This window comes from Carassius gibelio, chromosome B16 (genome assembly GCF_023724105.1).
Source record: "Carassius gibelio isolate Cgi1373 ecotype wild population from Czech Republic chromosome B16, carGib1.2-hapl.c, whole genome shotgun sequence".
Classification (NCBI taxonomy): Eukaryota; Metazoa; Chordata; class Actinopteri; order Cypriniformes; family Cyprinidae; genus Carassius; species Carassius gibelio.
The window spans coordinates 26,948,906-26,968,489 of NC_068411.1; the positions used below are offsets into that span (position 1 = coordinate 26,948,906).

General features: G+C 36.4%; 1 long non-coding RNA gene across 1 annotated transcript; it reads right to left on the reverse strand.

Moving 5' to 3' along the window:
• Positions 1 to 13,817: 13,817 nt before the first annotated feature.
• Positions 13,818 to 15,827, reverse strand: LOC127974896 (uncharacterized). Its single transcript, XR_008157405.1, has 3 exons — positions 15,736 to 15,827; positions 14,182 to 14,249; positions 13,818 to 13,849 (listed from the first exon to the last, which is right to left on the reverse strand). It is a non-coding gene; the product is annotated as an uncharacterized LOC127974896 (long non-coding RNA).
• Positions 15,828 to 19,584: the final 3,757 nt, after the last annotated feature.

Below are 19,584 nucleotides of genomic sequence, written 5' to 3' on the forward strand. Positions count from 1 at the left end.
AGCAAAATCAAGACATTAAAAAAAGGTTCAGAAAGTTTTGGCTTACACTATACTGTTAAAAGTTTGGGGTCAGTAAGATTTGTTAATGTCTCTTAAGCTCACTCTTAAATTGAGGACCAATTCTCACAGTTAACTAACTATTAACTACAACTAAACTCTTAATTTTCTGCTTATTGATAGTTAATAAGGTAGTTGTTAAGAATAGGTATGGTGTAGTTTTAAAGGAACTAAAATATGGTCATGCAGAATAAGGGGCCATTCACACAGAACACGTTTTTCCGTGTTTTTCTATCTAAACGTGCTTGACGGACATGCATGAACATTACACAGGTTGGAAGCATTTGTTAATATCTTCGAAAGAAGACTCTAACTACAACTAAACTCCTAATTTGCTGCTTATTAACGTTCAATTCAATGATGAACTGCCTTTAACTGAAAAAATTGTGTTTACTATTGTCATTTTGCATTATTAACACACTATTATCCTAATTAATGCTGTACATTTGCTTTGACACAATCTGTATTGTTAAAGGCACTATATAAATAAAGGTGACTTGACTTGACTTTAAAATACCGTAATATTTTTCTAAGTTTTAAACTATTAAAGTTTGCAGATATTTAAGAAACATGCTAAGTTGACATACTTGATTATCTGAAAACAATGCTCAAGTCAGTTATTCTCCTTGAAAAAGTGCGTTCCGGGCCAAAATGTCAGTCTCTGTTTTGGTTTATGAAACCCACACACTGCCAGTTTACCCAATTGCATTTCGACACCCTGGGTTGCCAGTTTGGTAGAACACATAACTTATTTAATTTAATTCATCATCAGTTGCGCTTGTTCTTGTTGGTGTCATCAATCTGGCAACCTGCGAGTGGGTCAAGTCTAAGGAGGAGGTGCCGGGTGAAAATTGTATATATATTTTTTTTTTATTTAGACTGAAATACCTATTTCAACCACTCTGAGTAAATTCTACATACGACCCTAAAGGGTAATTCACATATCGCGTGTCTTTTACATGCTCAAGTTCGTTAGTTCAAATGTAGACACGCAGCAGGCGCGCTCATAATGGAAGCCACTTCGAGATAAAAACATTTCAACTTTTCAGAATGCCGCAAATGGACCGCGGGTCATGTGACAAGAACCAACCAATCAGGTTAATCCTTTCCTGTAACAACATTGAAAGCTCAGCCAAAATTAAGGAACCGCTAACCATAAGTATATTTTTATTTGCTTAAAAAGTGTGACTAAACGGCCAAAATAATAGTAAATTTTATGCTAATAAGCGACGAGTTAATAGTGAGAATTAGTCCCTAAACCTGTCACCCATTTATTTACAATAAATCATAAATGCAGTAAAACATTAATATTATCAGAATTTTAGAAAACTACTTTGTGATTTAATATTATAAAAAAAAAAAAAAATTATTCCTATAATGCAAAGCCTAATTTTCGGCATCATTACTCCAGTGTTCAGCGTCACATGATCCTTCAGAAATCCATTTAAAATGCTGATTTGCTGAAACATTTCTTACTGCTATAAATGTTAAACATATTTAGTTGGAAACTGATGCATTTGAAACAAAAACCTTTTTTAAAATAAAAAAAAATTCTTTAAATGCCAATGAAATGTATCCTTGCTAAATAGAATAACCAATATAGGCATGTACTGTATATAGACTGGTGACTTTTTGTATACACAATATGCGCAATAAAAGCATACAGTGACCAAGAATGTACAAATTTCACAAGAAGTACAATAAAAGTGGTCCCTAGGACTTATATAATGTACTGTATACCATGTCTTCTGGTGTCTTAAAAGCCAATGCAGCCTTGGTCAATACATTTAACTGATATTTTCATACATTGTTTTTGTAGCTATGTTTGCATTAATTATACACATCACTATTTTAATTTCGTCTTAATTGTTGAATGTCTTTTATCATTTAATAGTCAATTAAGTGCTTCTTTCCAAAATCTTTAGAACTATAAATGAACCAAAAAAACAACAACATCCAGTTTTAAACTCAACAAGTATTACAAGTTAACTTTCCATTATCTCATCTTTCATAAATCATTGGTGCACATTATTCCAAAGAAATTATGTTGGTCGAAATCTTGCTCTTCCTCTGAAATGACTTTCCATTTTGGATGACGTCACCAATTGCCTCTCAATTTTATATCCACTCTTCTCATTTTAGTCTCAACCTAAATTTTTCTTATTGAATATCATGTTTCATTCAGAAATACATCATATAGCAAAAGTAAAACAAGTTTTATTTTGATTTGAAATTAGAATTTTTCTTCCTGGTAAGTCTATATTGATTTATCTCATCCAGCAGGTCACAAAGTAAGCAACCAGCTTGTTATTTTCCCCTGAGGCGAATGCTGAATGCCATTAGAAAGCTTTGCAAAGTTCTGTCAGACCAGAGAGTTGTAATGCAGGAAAAGTTGTTGTAGGCCAGAACAGAAGCCTCTGATCTGTGAGCCGAGACGAGGGACAGTTCTCCATATCTGACAGACTAAAAGAGAGCGAAAAGCGAGGGAGTGAGAGAGAAAGGGCAAGCTTGCCTTGCGTGAAGTTGCCTGTGATTATGTGTTCATCTGACCCTGATGTAGACCGCATTCCAGACGCTTTCTCAAACGCTTGATCTTCTGCACATCAAAATCGCCTTGAAGACAATGAAAGAAAGTGTTTGTCTAAAACTTTTGTCTGGAAGTTTGCGGAGTGAGACTCTAACTTCTCCTTTGTGTCCGTCTCAAACACTGTTTACATTCGACTCCACTTAGATTATCATTTCAAAAATAGCTTCTGTTCATCATTAGGACAATAAAAATGTAATTCATGCTACGAAAATATGTCCAGTGAGCATTCTGCTTGCAAATGACACAAAACTGAAAAGTTTTGAAAAGCAAAAACACAAAAAATAAATCTCACATAAAAAAAATAAATAATAATTGTTCATTTTACACAAAATATCCTCGTCAAACTGACATTAATCTTAAAATGATCAAACAATGAATTTGCCTAAAACTAATTATGTGTCAGTCATAGATATTAAACATGTGATATTTAATAAAACTTGTAAAATAAATGCATTATTTCTTTCTTGCACAAGCGAGTCTATGTATATAAGATGTGTAAGGATATATAATATATATCCTTAAGTATTTAAGTAATATAACTGCTTCTGAATTTGAGAGTGTTTTTATAGTAATTACACAATCGTTCATAAATTTGTGGTCAGTAAGGTTTAATTTTTTTTTATTTTTTTTTTTTTTATTAATGAATACTTTTACTTCACAATGATACAATAAATTGATCCAATCTGAGAGTAGAGGCATTTAAAATGTTATTTTAAATGTAGAATTCTATTTCAAATAGATGCTGTGTTTTGCAGTATACAAATACATGTATTCAAAGAAACTATTTCTGCAAAGATATAAAGCAGCTGTATTCCACACTGATAATAAGAAATGCTTCTTGAGCAGCAAATCAGCATGTTAGAATGATTTATAAAGAATCATGTGACACTGAAGCCTGGAGTAAAAATTTGAATTGGAATCAGAGGAAAATAATATATTTGAAAATATATTAACATAGGAAACGATTGTTTTAAAATATAATTAAATTTAAATTGTAAATTTTTACTGTATCTAATAAATTCATCTGTGGTGAGCATAAGTCTAAACTTTTGAACAGCATTGTGGATCTGATTACCATTGACCAATAGCAGACATGGAAAGCATTTCCAAAACCTGTCTGGAAACAGTCATTATTTTTGCAACTAATGCTAGCGGCGCAGAACCCAAGTCTCCTTTATAAAAGCAACCTCTGTAGATGCAGCGAGCTTTGTGACGAGCCTGACTGGAGACAAAGCAGAGAAATAATAGTGGCTCTGCATAAGCGGGCCCCGCGGGGAGAAGCCTTCAGCTTGTTAGAGTGAGCGACTCAACACGGCTCCTCTCTGCTCCTGCTGACATTTCCAGTGGCACTGTCTGCGGAGACAAACTCAGATGGGACCAGAGCGAGTCGGAGTCACTTCCACAGCAGTGATGCGTGCACCACTGCAAGCTCTCGGTGTGAAATGAGCTCCCCGAGGAGACACAAGGAGACAACTGTCAGCTGGGTGGGAGGAAGGGAGGGACTTTATCTAACTCACTAATGAACGATTGTCTAATTTCCATCAAACGCAGTCACAAAGCCTTGGCCCTATCTCTCTCCAAAAACACTGTCATGATAAAGGAATGTTAAGAGAAAGAGGGAGAGACGGAGAAGCAGAACGAAGGATGAGAACTGTCAAGAGGTCAGAGCGGGAAAAAAAAGCGTGGAAGTTCTCTCCCTCTTTATCTGTCGCTTCCTGAGCTTTTCCTGGTGAGGAATAATCTGCAAGTACAGACGATCGCACGCCGCCGCTGGAGATAAAACACGGATGACAAAATATCAACTTTCTGCTACAAAATACTCCAAAGCTGTTTGATTAGAATATCAGCCCAGACAGTAATTAATTTCAACTTTAATTACTTGCTGTACATGCCGATTAGATCGCAGGTCTTAGATGAGTTATTAAAACAGCAGGGAAATGTGCTTTGTGCGAATATGTGCGTATTAAAAAAAGAGCGTGTTCATGTTCTTACCTCTCTTAACCTGTGTGCTGAATGATGAAATTACATCATGCACAGAGACCACAGGAAATAACTTATCAGATCTAAAACACTTTGGTGTGTGAATGAGAGTTCTTTAGAGTTATTTGATTTAACTCAGTGACCTGACTCGAATCTGAATTGAATCTGTTAACCAAAAAGACTATATAGATTCAATCACTGATTAATGCACAACTGATTATGGATTTACACCGGTGGTGCAATGCAGTAAATGGAAATTGAGGCACAAAATACAATTTTGAGGAAGTGTCTCAGGACAAGGCGAATATTAATAAGACCCACCTTCATGCTAAAGGCATTTAAAACTGCATATTTATAGAGATTAATGTTCTCAATAGCTTTTGTGTTTTATGTGTTTAATGATTCAGTCACATTGACCTGACAATAATCTGCGGAAGTTTTTTTCTTTAATTGCTAATTTGACCTTTTTACACCACGGACTGAACAAAATAAAGCATTACTTGGTAACTGGTCGACCTAAATTGGTACTATCTAATTGTGTACTTACATTTAACAGCTGACAACTATTTAACCTAATTCATAACATACCTTTCTATCAAAGTCATCTGAAATTATTAAGATGATTTTGTTCTAACTCTGAGTTCTTGTCGTGTTTTATTATAATTTTCTAAACTATAGCGAATAAACGGACATTGTGAGAAATGTTGAAGGTGTCTGAATAGATTCTGGTTTGACTGTATGTTTTTTTGGAATTGAGAACAACAGAACTAAATAATGCATGAATATTATTAATGAGCAACACATGATCATCGCACAATGATTCTCTTTATACATTACAGAGCTGTCTCACGAGGGTTCCTCTCTGTCTGTCCTGCTTAATTTAATTTAGCATACAGCAGGACTGACAGAAGAGCGAGCGTCAGACTGCTATTGCAGAGCTGAGTTATGCTGTTCACTTTAAATCCCATGAATCAGGGGTCAGTCGGGTCTAATAAGGCCACAAAGCATCGCTTCACTCAAAACAACTTTTCCACACCAATCAAAGCACCATCAACCATGCAAACACCTGCTTAGCCCATTTCTCAATGACAGCCTAATTAATTCACCTCACTTATAAATAAATGTTTTAGCTCCTTGGGCCGATCTCACAGAGCACAGTGTGAAGAGTTTGTGGGAACGGCTAATCTGAAAATCATTGCCACACAATAACGGGAGTGACAGCGGAAGGGTGAATGAGATAAGTCTCGGTAATGAAAGTGGACGCCAGAAGAAGTGGACAGTATGTAATGAAGAGAGAGTGAGGGAGGGATGTTTAAAAGAAGTTCAAGAAGAAAGATAAAGAGCGCAGGGACGATGTTATCTGCAGGATTGAAGAAAAGCGTTTCAGCGGCCGAATGCTTCCAATCACTTAATCGGCACGACTCCACCCAACCCTGTCCTGTCCTCCCTCATATGCCATTTCCAAACCACAAACAGGCCATTTTCAGTGTTTGTGAGAGAGAGAGTGAGAGAAATGTTCTCTCAGGTCAAAGTCCCCTTACAGGGACACAGTAAAAATTAATCTCGAATAATAATACACATTACAATCTATGTTGTTCAATATATTGATACAAAATTTTTTAAAATAATTTTTAGAAAGAAACAATATTCTATGCTACAACATTTTGTCAAAAAACAAAACAAAAAAAACCCCACTCAAAACTAAAAGTTCTACGAGTGAAATTATCACAAAATAACAATGGTATGAAAATTGGGTATTAATTTTATCATTTATAGTTTTGAATTTCATTTTAACTTTAAGAGTGTTAGGGGCCGTTCACACAAAACCCGTCTTTGCGTCCAAGGCCCTGTTTACACTAGTGCGTTTTTGTTTTAAAATGGTGTATTAAAATGAAAACGATCCTCGTCTACGCTGCCGTTATCACTGCGTTTCAGAAATGATCTCTGTTACACTACACAATTGAAATCACATGTCACATGAACATTCATGCAGGTACAACCATAGATATGTACAATATAGGTAGATTCCCTATTATTTAGATTGTGGATGTGTCTGTGTGCTTGGAGAGGTCGAATAGGGAATCTACCTACACATATCGAAGGGTACGACAATGAACATGATGTTATCGTTTACACGATAGTCAAGGATACACAAAGCAATCGTGAGCAGCCATGTCATTGTTTACAAAAGTCTACGTTTTGGTCAGTTTACACTGAAACACAACCCGGGAGTTTTCAAACTAAAACCGGGTCTGCAGCGTTTTCGAAACTCTCCGTTTTGGAGGGTTTGAAAATGACGGGGTAGTGTAAATGATAGGCGTAACCGTAGCAAAAGTTATGCGTTTTAAAATGAGAACACACTAGTGTAAGTATACCCTAAAAATGTAGGATTTTTTTTTTAATTGCAGCACAGAATTCATCCTCCATCCCTTTTGCTATCAAATTAAATAGTTGCCATGCCAAATTGGTACTGTAAACACAAGCTTTCAACACCTCTCCCGGCTCCGGGGTCTTCTGATTGGTCCATTGTTTTGGAACTGACATTAATGAGTGGCACTGCATGTAAAAGTTTTAAACCTTTTAACTTAAACACAGTGTCTTGAAAACATGGTGCTCACTACAAAAGACGTGAGCGCATAGATAATGCACCATCTAGTGTGTTTACATTGAAAAACTATGGAAAAGTTGCGTACTGGAATGGAAAAATGCATTTTTTGTGAACGGCACCTTAGATGACAAATGATCAGATGACGGTAAATGTAGTTGAATTGTAAAAATAGGACAAATTAACATATCCAATGTCGGTTCACAATGAAAAAAGTAAATAAATACATGAATACTGCATATAAAACAAGCTATTAACAGCCGAAAACCAATATAGTACTGAAAAATCTCAACGTTCCTTTGTTCTTAAAACATGTCATAACTTCTATAAACAACCAAAGCTTTACATAACTCTTTAAAACAAGGCAAAACATTACCTTAATGCAACATTTATTTAAAATCTGTATGTAACTTGTAACTGTTAAATCTCGCCGTGTACACTGCAATGGTTTCTACCTGACTTTTGTCCAGATGTTGATCTGTGTAAATGAGTTCCTCCTGTCTGTCTGATCCTCTGCCCCCCCCCCCAACCTGTGAGAGGCGAGAGAAGGAAACGTTAATCCCTAAAATCCACTACAACTTAAATGTCATCAGCAGCTTTTGATAGAGTCATTGTCAACTGAATCCATTAAAGATTGGAAGGGTTATCTCACAGATCTCCATCTCCATTCTAGTCTGAGCTTCAGACGGCACGCTCACAGACTGCCTACAAACCATCTGATGCATAATACACACAAAAATGTCAAAAGCTGGCTGTAATCGCAAGCTGAAATCTGATTAGCTGGCTTCACAAAATTTCAGGGAGTTACTGCACTGGATTTTATCAGTTCACCAGTTTACAAGTTTAAGGATGTTACAATAAGCACCTCTTGGGAAGATATCCAAGAATGATTCTAGGAAGAAATCACTTATATAAATAAATTATTATGCATGTGTGTGTGTGTGTGTGTGTGTGTGTGTGAATGTATACTCAATGTATATAAATGCTAATTATTTCATTATAATTATTTTATTAATATGTGACTGAATATGTGTGCCTTTTATATAAATAATAATTAGTCATATAGTGATATCATTTAATTATTTTATAATGTATTAATAAATTATGTCACATATTATTACTATACTTTATATGATTATATGATTTTATTATTATTACAGACCTGCTAGATATCTACAACCATATAACATCAACAACAACAGCAATAATAGTAATAATAATAGTATCAATTACTCACCCTCATTTCATTCCAAACCCATATGACCTTCTTTTCGAAGAAACACACAATGAGATAGCAGTACATTATGACTGACTTTTAAGCTTAATGAATCACTTGAATCACATTGATACATTTGTGTGTGTGTGTGTGTGTGTGTTTCAGTTTGTGGTCTAAATGAAGTTGAGCATGAAGACAACATTTTGGAGGTTCTCTGGATGAAGGGAAAACAGCAGGAACAGAATAGGAATGTGCTGGCCTCTCTGTTTAAACAAAGATGATGATAAGATTTCAAGACAATAACAGAGGTGAGATAACTTAGCCACAGCTAGCGTTAGCAGACAGGGAGATGCAAGACATTTAATATGCTACAAAAATGAGAGATCGGTCTGCTCGAGATACACATATCAGTTCACTCCTCTGTATCTGTGTTCTTTCAGAATCAGAACGAGCCCAGAGCAGAGATAGCAGTAAACAGAGATTGCGTTAGCATTGATGTGGTAGCATTGACCTAAATGTTTATTTCAGCACATTACACATTCCCATAGATTTCAAGGTGATGCGTGTCATGTTACAATATGTTATCCGAACCCAGTTAAATATACTTGGACAACAATAAGTAGGCTATAGTCGTGAACAACTCTTTGAACAGCAAAAAATTTCAGAGCAGAAATTTGACATTTAGTAACTTAATTTTTTTTTTTTATATATTTAAGTTTGGGGTTAATAAGTCTCTTATTCTCCCCAAGGCTGCTTTATTGTTGATTGAAAATACTGTAAAAACAGTATATAATAAAAAATACTATTTGATATAACCGTTTTGCATTTTAATATTTTTAAATGTTATTTATTCCTGTGAATACAAAGCTGGATTTCTGCATAATTACTCAAGTTTTCAGTGTTGCATGATTCCTCAGAAATCATTCTAAATAAGATGCTGATTTTCTGTTGAAGCATGTTAAAAACAGTTTTATATTTTTGTGGAAAACAGTTTATGGTGTAAACCGAGACACATTTTTTTCCACTATTTTTTGCTGAATAGAAGTTTTTTGTTTGTTTGTTTGTTTGTTTTTTACAGTTACAGCATTTATTTGAAATGGTAAACTTTTATAACACTACAAAAAAAAAATACTGCTTTTTATTTTTTTTATTGTAGTTCTTGATAGTTTTGTTTCTGCACCAGATTCTGTACATGTTATGGTAGGTCGCATATGGATTTTATAATTTCCTGTTTACTTTTTCAGCTTAGCAATGCCTTTAATTGTAGAAAAGCGATAAGGACAGTCGCCCAGAAAATAAGTAGGAAAACAGTTTGAGTCAACATATATTTGTGTTGTTTTTTTTCTTATTCTCTTGATTACGGTTACATCAAAAGAAAACAGCATTTTGTCGAAGGATTTTTGTAATTTATGCAAACGAGCGCATTCGCACAAGCACCGGCTCTGGAGAGGTGACTGATTTGAGAGGCGCGTGGGTAGACGGACGCCCAGCGCCCAGCACAGCGGTTTGGAGCAACAGAGAAATAATTAGCAGATAATAGCAGATTGTGCTAATGAGAGCAGCATTTGACTAGGACACTTCACTTGACCTCCAGTGTTTTTCTGGCTGTCCGAGAAAAACGCCTGATTTATAATTACACTCCGCAATGCGCCATGAAATTGTTATTGTGGAATGCCATTTTGAAAACGTTATCAAACAATTATTTTCATTTTTTCCCCGCTAACTGTTGCATACGTGTAGTAATTGAAGAAGATGGGCATGGCGGCAAGCTGTCTGTGCTGAGAGGACGACGGTTCATGCAGATGAGCGCCTCTCCTTCCTTCCCTCTCTCTCTCTCTCTCTCTCTCTCTCCTCCTCCTCCTCCTCCTCCTCCCGCCCTCTTTCAAGGGATGATGCAGTGGCAAATAAAATAATACACAGATAAAACTGAAATATTTTGTGACGTGGTGATAATCACCGCTAGCATACGTGCCACTGATAGCAGGCAGTCGCGGTCGCGAGAAGAAAAGGAATAATCCTTTTTTTTGCGGGCTTTTAAAAAATGAATCTGAGTTGAATCACATCAAATGAGAGAAAAAAGCAACAACTCAAAGACAGCTCCAAGATGAGCCAACTCTAGGAGAAAATGACCTCCTCGTTTTGGCGATAAAGTTCTAGCCAAAATATGATATCAGCCTGGGACGTGTCTCATTAGAAATGTGTGTATGGCGTGGAAGCAGCTCGCGCTATCTGCCGGTGCCTGGTTTGCCGGCTGATAAGAGGCAAATGCAAATGTCCTGATAAGAACTGAATGCAAATATTTATGATATGATATTCCCTGGGAATTATGTGTGGATAAAACAAAGTGCATTATTTCCGGAATTCCTTTTCAGGTTTGCCAAAATATTCCCACCCACCCCCTCCAGCTCGGAATTTGCATTTATTTATTTAAAAAAAAATTTTTTTTCAAAATTGATTGGGCCCATATTATGTTAAGCTATTTGTTTGCCGAGGACGGTAATTAGTTACTGTAATTACAACGATGACAGTTTCTAAATTGTTTTTAAAGCATTACAGTGGGTCTGTGCCTGGAGATTGCAGTACTTATTTTAGGATTTAAGCAAATGCTGGAAGAACTCCCACACGAGGGCCAGAATAGGATGCTTTTGAACTACAAAGCGGCCATTTTCTGAGCAAAGACGGTTTTGAAAATGTCGGTTAATTTCCACTAATTGCCGCCTCGACTGATCGGGGGACGTGTTAGTGATAGGAAGTCTAGAAGGATCAAAATGGCCTCGAAAAGTTGATATGCGCATGTATGTTCGGGGTTTAGGAAAGACTTTTATGCTTTGTGTCAAGGAACAAATTGTGGTGCCGGCACGACTGTAATTACGGAGCAAAGTCTCTGTGTTGCAGACGTGTTCTCAGACTCGGTGTACTTTAAAGAGTATTTCATAAACGAACGCTCTAAAATTGGGAGTTTGAACCCACACAAGCTGTTGTGTCAAATGCACAATAAATGCACAACACAGCTAAGCTTTTGAATGGAGAGAACCTAGCTTTTGAATATTAGAAGAACCTGTTTTTCTTTTACTTGGTGTTCAAGTTCTGTTAACGGTTCTCAAATGTCTATACAGTTGCGGACAGAACACATTTGCGCCATGACTGAAACTTTAAAAGAAGAGTTTGCAATTTGGTTGTATACACCAACACAACAAACAAATGAATCCTATGAACCTGTTATTTTCAAATAGTGACTCATCATGGTTTTTTTCCATTTTTTTTTAAACTTTCAAATCAGTCAAAATTTTATAAGTTATCGATCTGTATTTTAAGGCTTTAAAATTAGATTTAAGTTGGCATAATTTCTGACTTGTTGCATGTTGTAATAAAAATGTTTAAATGTAAAATATATATTTTAATTTCTTTAAAAAAAGTTTATATATCAAAATAATTTAATACAAAAATAATAATATATTTTATTTTATAATATTAATAATTGTATTTTTTATTTGATTATTTTTGAAATAATCAATTCTATTAATGACACTAAAATAATCATTCATAGACTCATTTAGTAGCAAGTTGAAAGATCAGTCTTACCTTCTCATACATTTCTTTTTGTTTCATTCAATTGTTCTCTACGTCTTCTCAAACCAATCAGCTGCAAAACAAAAATAAAAAATTAACTCCATCGTACATCGTAATGTTTTACTGACCATGCAACTTTCCTTTTGTCTGTTCTTTATGATGCAACATGTAAGAAAACTAAAAGATCTCTTTGTGGAAGCAGAGCGCTACAGACAGCTGTAAGCATTTCCCGCTACACAATTCTTTTATTACACGCATTAGCAAAGAGTCACCTTGACCATACGACGGCATGCAGAAAACAAACATGACTACTCATTGTTTTACAAGACTGATGAAACGCAATGGACTGAGGGAGCAAAATATAGAGGAAAAAGGATGAAAAGATGTTTGTAGACATTTTCCCAATGAGGAACGCTACAAGCCCTTCTTCAAATCCCAGCCCAATAATGAGAGTGGTGATATTCTCAGGCGTTCAGCTGCAAGTGTGTAACAGGATTTCTTACACTCTTAATCAGAGGAAGCCATGTTGTCTGTCTGATTCCCTAAAGCCCAGAGGAAGGCATCTTAACTGTATATGACAGGGGCCACGTTTTCTTACAGGAGACACTTAAAAATGAGGGAAATTGTGGTCAACAAGCATGAGACAAATATAAAATATTTGACTTGCAGTTACAGAGTTGCAAAGTTGTTTTACCGCAATACCTCATTTTTCAGATTTGATTAGGACTTTGTCATTTAATACCCTGTGGTAAGAAACGTCTCGTAGTCTCGACTGAATTTGGCTAATGCGTCCCTCCATTATGTTTCATTTAAGTGTCAACTTTCTCTCAGATGTTTTTCTTAAAAATGAAAATGATTGCTCACACACAGTAAGAGTATGAATGTGGATAGACAGATTATAAGATTATTCGATGACAATTGTTTGATTTCAAAATAAAAACTTCTCACTTTAAGTTTGGATCACATGCAAGATCACCAAAGTTGTTTTCTCAAGAGAAAAACAACAAGAATCTGTTGAGACGTTAATTCGGAGCCTGTTGGAAAATTAGAGACATTTTCTGAGATCTCTGAAACAAAGAAGCCCCAATTAAGGATTTGTTGAGAAATGCTGAGGTTTTTTTCTTTTATCTTTGGCATCTTGTCAAATCGGAGTACCATTTGAGACTTTTCTGAGATCTCTTTTCAACCACTAGAGGAGCAGAAAAATCAGAGACTCAGTTATCATATTTCTGAAACAAATGGGATATTAAAGAGACTTTTCTTACCAAAAAGAAACCTCCATCATGTAACAGAAAATCTGTGCTTCTGGTGCAGCAACAAATAACTCACCGTCCACATATTTTATTGTGGAAAGGCTTCAGTTCTTGGAAATAAAAGTTTCCTGTTTTAAATGTTGACGGCATTAGTACAGATAAAGGCATCTGCATCCGTAAACGTAGAGCCGAAGGGATTTAGAAGTGCTGTTTCTATCTGTCTTACGAAATTTCTTTTTTTTCCGGAGCAGCATAACAGTATGCCTGCCCCAGGTTGTGGGGTGACCTCCCAGAATGCACTGCAGCGATGTAAACAGACAGCGAAGGATCATCCCTGTGCTCTGTTGATGCAGCCCCCCCCCCCTCCATTCAGATCTTAATTAGCACTTTGCCACCCTGATCACTCCGCTTTTCGATTTAACAAGATCCCTCTGAAATTACACAGGATTAAGAGAAGTTGGTTAGTAAATTAGGATGTGCATTTGTAATTTAATTGCATCTTAGACCATTAATTAACAAGCTACCTATGCAATAGTTACTGTGATTTCTGTTAATTAGTGGCCAGTTCTGATAGAGTCTCCCTGAAAAAAAGAGAAAACAATTAGCTTATGGAAGCCAGTGTCTTTAAAACAGTTCCTAATTGTTCACAGTAGAGGTAATATAGCAGAGGAGATAAGCATTCAAGTACACATTTTAATTAAGGGGTAAATCTAAATATTTGACGTTCATTGGGGAATTAATACGTACTCATTACAATTACTAAGCTCATTGCTACAATGAAAACAATTCATCATGTTCCCGCATTTGAAACACTCACAATAGTTGATATTTTTTTGTGTGGAGGGGCAGATCCAAGGACGACTGATTTGTCCTTTTGTGCCGTTGTTATCTGAATGAAGGAAATAATACTCACCATCTCATTGCTCGTTCTGAACATGAGAGTATTCAGATGCAAACAACCCTCCTCGTGGCCGACAACATCTGTGGAATGAATCAGACAAATTAATTTACGCTTTGATTGATTAACAACGGGTATTTGCATGACATCATATGATGAAGTGTAAGGAAACATCGCTGACCTTGAGAAAAGACACCACATACACACAATGCTCTCATATAACACATTCTAGTAGTTTCAGAATGATCTTCACAAGCTGAACAAACATGAATTACATTACAAATCTCTGTGTGTGTGTCATTTAAAAATCACTGTGAAAACAAATTGGTACAGTATTGGTTATAATAAAGCTTGTCAAGGTATTATATCGTCTAAATGACAAGAGGTAATCTATTTGTATATATTGTATTACCTCAAAGCTAACTTACTACACACAAACACATGCATATATGCCCTTTGAAATATACACACACACACACACACACACACACACACATATATATATATATATATATATATATATACGAAAACACGCACAAATATATTATACAAACACTTAATATAAAACATAAGTTTGAACAGAACAGAAGATAAAGTATAAATAGAAAAGAAACCATGTATATATATAGTTATATAGATAATTCAACCATTTATGTGAAATGGTTAAACAATATTACAGTATTTAATATGTTTTTATGATAATGAAAGCTTTATAACGACACACACACACACACACACACGTTTGTTTTTGTGAACAGTGGGGACATCCCATAGGCGTAATGGTTTTTATACTGTACAAACTGTATATTCTATCGGCCTTCACCAACCCTACACCCAACCCTAACCCTCACAGGAAACTTTTTGCATTTTTACTTTCTCAAAAAAACTCATTCTGTATGCTTTATAAGCTTTTTGAAAAATGGGGACATGGGTTATGTCCTCATAAGTCACCCTCTCCTTATAATACCTGTGTCATACCCATGTCATTATACATAGGTGTGTTCTGATATGTCACAAAGACAAGAGCACACACACACACACACACACACGCATATACAATATTTGCCTCAATTTTGTACTTTTTTTGTTGTTGTTTGTTTGTTTTTACACTTTTCAGGAGGCAAGAAAAACTATATCTAAAAAAAATTAGGAAATCAAGTCAAAGAAAACAATGGATGTGATTACATCCAATTCATTTATCACTGAATTTAAAAAAAAAAGGATTTCACAAATGTGCATACTACACCTCAATACACATACCATATACAGGAGGAGTTTGAATAACATGGAAGTAAACTATTCAAATCAGAGGAATTACAGATGAACAGTGATAGTCACAAACATTTTTACACTGTCTCTGTGTCCTTGAATACACGGTACAGTTCATGTATTGCTCTCTCTCTCTCTCTCTCTCTCTCTCTCTCTCTCTCTCTCTCTGGTGTATATAGCAGGCAGTGAGAAGACCCGGGGGAGAGAGGATAGGCTGTCTGTCTGAGGTCCCCACAGGGACTGGAGTGTGTATGAGCGTGCGTGTGTGTAGGAGTGTGTACAGCTCATTAGCTCACTTACGTAACTCAGGAAGTGTCTAATCCTCCTGGAGAAGAACGCAACAGCATCAGGAGCGCCGTCAGCAACACGCAGCCTGGGAATGCAGCACAAGCCCACAGAGCACTGCAAATTTCAACACATTTCTCATTTCAACACACAGAAATTTTGATGGCCGAATCCTTCTTCTGATTTACTTATAGCGTGATATAAGGCCATGTTAGTGGCTTGTAGTTTCGAGCCGCTCTTATCATTCATCCTGACTCACGCTGCACCATGACAACACAGTACAGAGCATCATTTAACCTTTACAACACACATATTGATCCATTTTGGTTATCAGCCTGCAATCAGAGCGCCACGTTTCATCCAACTCAGGTTCACAATCACTGACAAAGACTGCTGCACAGATCACTGCAGGAGTCACACTGTGAAGAACTAACGTGCTTTTAATTCGCAAGCCTTATTATGATCATTAGCATATATAGTGGTCCTGAAATGCATTTGAACAATAAAAAAAAAAAGCTGGAATGTCTCTGCATTAGGTGCGAAAACAAAACCAAACCAAAATCAAATAATCCTAGAGCTTTTACTAGAAATATATATATATAGATGGACTTGATTTCGCTTGACCATGTGCCATCTTTCTTTAAAATGAATGCTATATTTTGTAACTGAATGCAGTGACATTCATAGATTTTTATCTGGGACATTAATGTTAAACCATATAAATATTGCAGCTCATTTTACACACCACAAAAACAAAAGGATGAAGACATTGTTAGTCTAAGCCCATGAGTTCATAATTAAAACATTATTTAACAAATTATTACGTACAAAGGTGAAGGATGTTAAGAGCAGGTGATGTCTCGTGTTTCAATGATAATGCTGCTTGCAATTCTTTAAAACCATTACAGTTCTTATTATTATTGTTGTGAACATGGAGCTGGTTATTATTGTTATAATATTCCCTGTTCATCCCAACCTGTCGTATGATGCCATGAATAATGTCATCGACAGCACAAACCCCTCAACAATACTGACAGTGTGTCACAGATAGAGATGCACACCAGAGAGCCTCTCGGATTTCCTCGACATGCTGATAACAGATAGATTCGGCATCAAGAGAGCCACTTTAATAGGCTTTTTAACTCTTGATCTTGAGGCAAAATTAAACATAGAGTTTAATTGAATCGCAGGTTCCAATGACACTCATCCCATGATAAATTATTCTCTGTGCTTCTCACTCATTTTGATTCTTTTTCCTGCACAGGAAACGGTTTTCAGCCCTAATAAAGTAGACAAATTTCAAAATGAACGGCTGGCTGCTTCTGCGAGATATCTTTGTGCTTTGTGAATATTTAGATTTCGTGATTAGATTCAAATGCAGTAAATCATAGACAGCAGTCAATTGGAAGCAGAAACAAAGATATTTGCTTTTTACATAAAAAGCCTTGCAAAACAGTTGATACGGGCTAGAATTAGAAAGAGCAGAATGTGTTTTTCTTCTCTTCTGGTATTATTACAAATTTGTATTTCAGTGAAATGATCCCCAGCTATGGGAAATTATCATCTAGCTTATTCAGTTTACTTTGCCGTCTCATGGATGAAATTGTTGTCTGGGATTTTCAGAGTGAGAACATTTGACTTTATTTCCAATTGGCCATTTTTCTTCTAGTTCCATAATCTTACTTCTTTAATTCTTGTTCCTATACTCCTCCTCAGGAATGAAAGGTTGAAATTCACTTCTGGTTGTTCTTGGCTAAACAAATAGTCTATATGTTATTATATTATATTGTAGAATTAGTCAAGAATTAGAACGAAAAAAAAAAAAATCACTAAATGTACATTGTTACATACAAACATAAATATCCAACCCGATCTCACGGCAATTCATAAATTTTTCACAAGGTGGCTTATTTGTACGAATTTGTTGCCAAATTGTACGTATTTTGAATTTGTACGAATGACCTACACCTAACCCCGCCCCTAAACCTAACCGTCACTGGGGTTTAGACAAATCGTATAAAATCGTTCGAGTGACGTCGTACAAGTTCGTACAAATAAGCCACCTCTAAAATACGTACGAATTGGCCGTTAGATAGCGTTGAAATATCAAACTATCTTTTTGGCCAAAAATTTTGAAACAAATTGCGCAAATCTACATAAGCAAGTGACGACTGACATCTCTGTCCTGAGAAAATGGTAGTAAGAATCTGGTAGCTATTACAAAAACATGATGATATTGCAATTTTAGTTTGAAGATCTAAATATCTTTGAAGAGATTTGCAAACCAACATACAAATCACCTAGACAAAAGCATGCATACGTGTGACAGGACTTTTGACTCAAAATCAATTGAACTAACCTTACAGTGGGTGACAAATAGCCCTGGTCTCCCCCATAATTCCTTGCAGTTCTTGTTGTATATTTATTAGATTAATTTAGAGTATAGCCTACATTTAAACCATGTTTATTACAAAATGTATCTGTTGTCACTGGACATTCTGAGTAAATTATGTGAGTTCAGTGACACACACACAACTGAATAATATAACGGCATTACTTGAAGAACTTAAACGCACCACCAGCAGAAGTAGCGTTCACACGCTAGTTTACATTTCAACTCATTCTGACAACCCTTCAAGTGCACAAACACGCTCATGAAAGCGAGTCAGCAGAGGCTTTGTGTTTTCTCTGGCGGCGGAAGTCGATGTCGTTTGAGGCTCTTCGCTGCAAGCCGCAGGATCGAGCCGAGGGGTCCGACAGCTGTAACGTGTCTCCCGGGATGGTCCAGAGGAGATCGGGCTCATTAGCAGGAGTGAAAGGAACCCCTCGCAGATGGCTGTAAGCGTTCAAAACACGCTCGGATACACCAGACGTGTCAATTGAGGTTTGAGTCCCTTCTGCTTGATTCTATGACATCGCAATATTCAAGCAGCGTTTATTTCGTCCTTTCCTCCATCCAAAGAACGGAGGAAAGTGGAAGACGGGGGCACACTGACATCTGAAAATGTGTTTTCTAATGAGCTACCGTCTACCTAACAAGAGTCTCGGCTTGTCATTCATCAGCACAAATTACCGGCTCCACGTTTGACGTGTTCTAGCCGCTGCGGATGACAGCTTCGTCTGTTCGGCAAACAGAAAAGTGGGAAATGTGGCAGCTCCTGTTTCCGTGGGGCATCTGAAATCAATTAGTTTGTTTACCTGTCACAGTTCAAACGAGGGCCTTGCTACCATAAACCTCATCATTTCCATCACGGTGCAGTCACCTGCTCCGCCGGTGCTTCGTAAATAAATGGACATCGGTCCAGATGTAATGAAATAAGAGTGATTCCATCAGCCCAGCCAGATCTCATCAATCTCACAGCAGCTAATTGCAGGGACACCTGGTGTGTTTCTGCTCTCGGAGAGACGCCGCAGCTCAAATGCTTCCTGAGGACCCGATGCAGTCTGAACACATAACACCAGACAATTTCACACTGCTAACTGAAACTAAATAAATAAAAGCCGAAAACATCAAAGAATCAAACCGGCATCGCTCTCATGCAGTACTATTGAGTCTGATATAACTGTTTTGGCCCTTGCAAAACTAAAAAGAGTTTTACAATGTCATGTTTTTGGGTGTAAAAAAAAAGGACCATGCTTCTGTTTTTATATTACACCATAATACTTAAGTTATTATGGAAGCCCGTTTTCACCGTGGGATTAAACACAATTACAGAAGGTAATTTAGAATCAGAACTGCAAGACATAGTCAAAACAGTTCTCAATGCAGAATTTACAATTCTGAGAAGAAAATATAAACTCAGAATTGAAATAGTTTTTTAGATAAAAAGTCACAATTACATTTTCTATTTTTAATTCCATGGT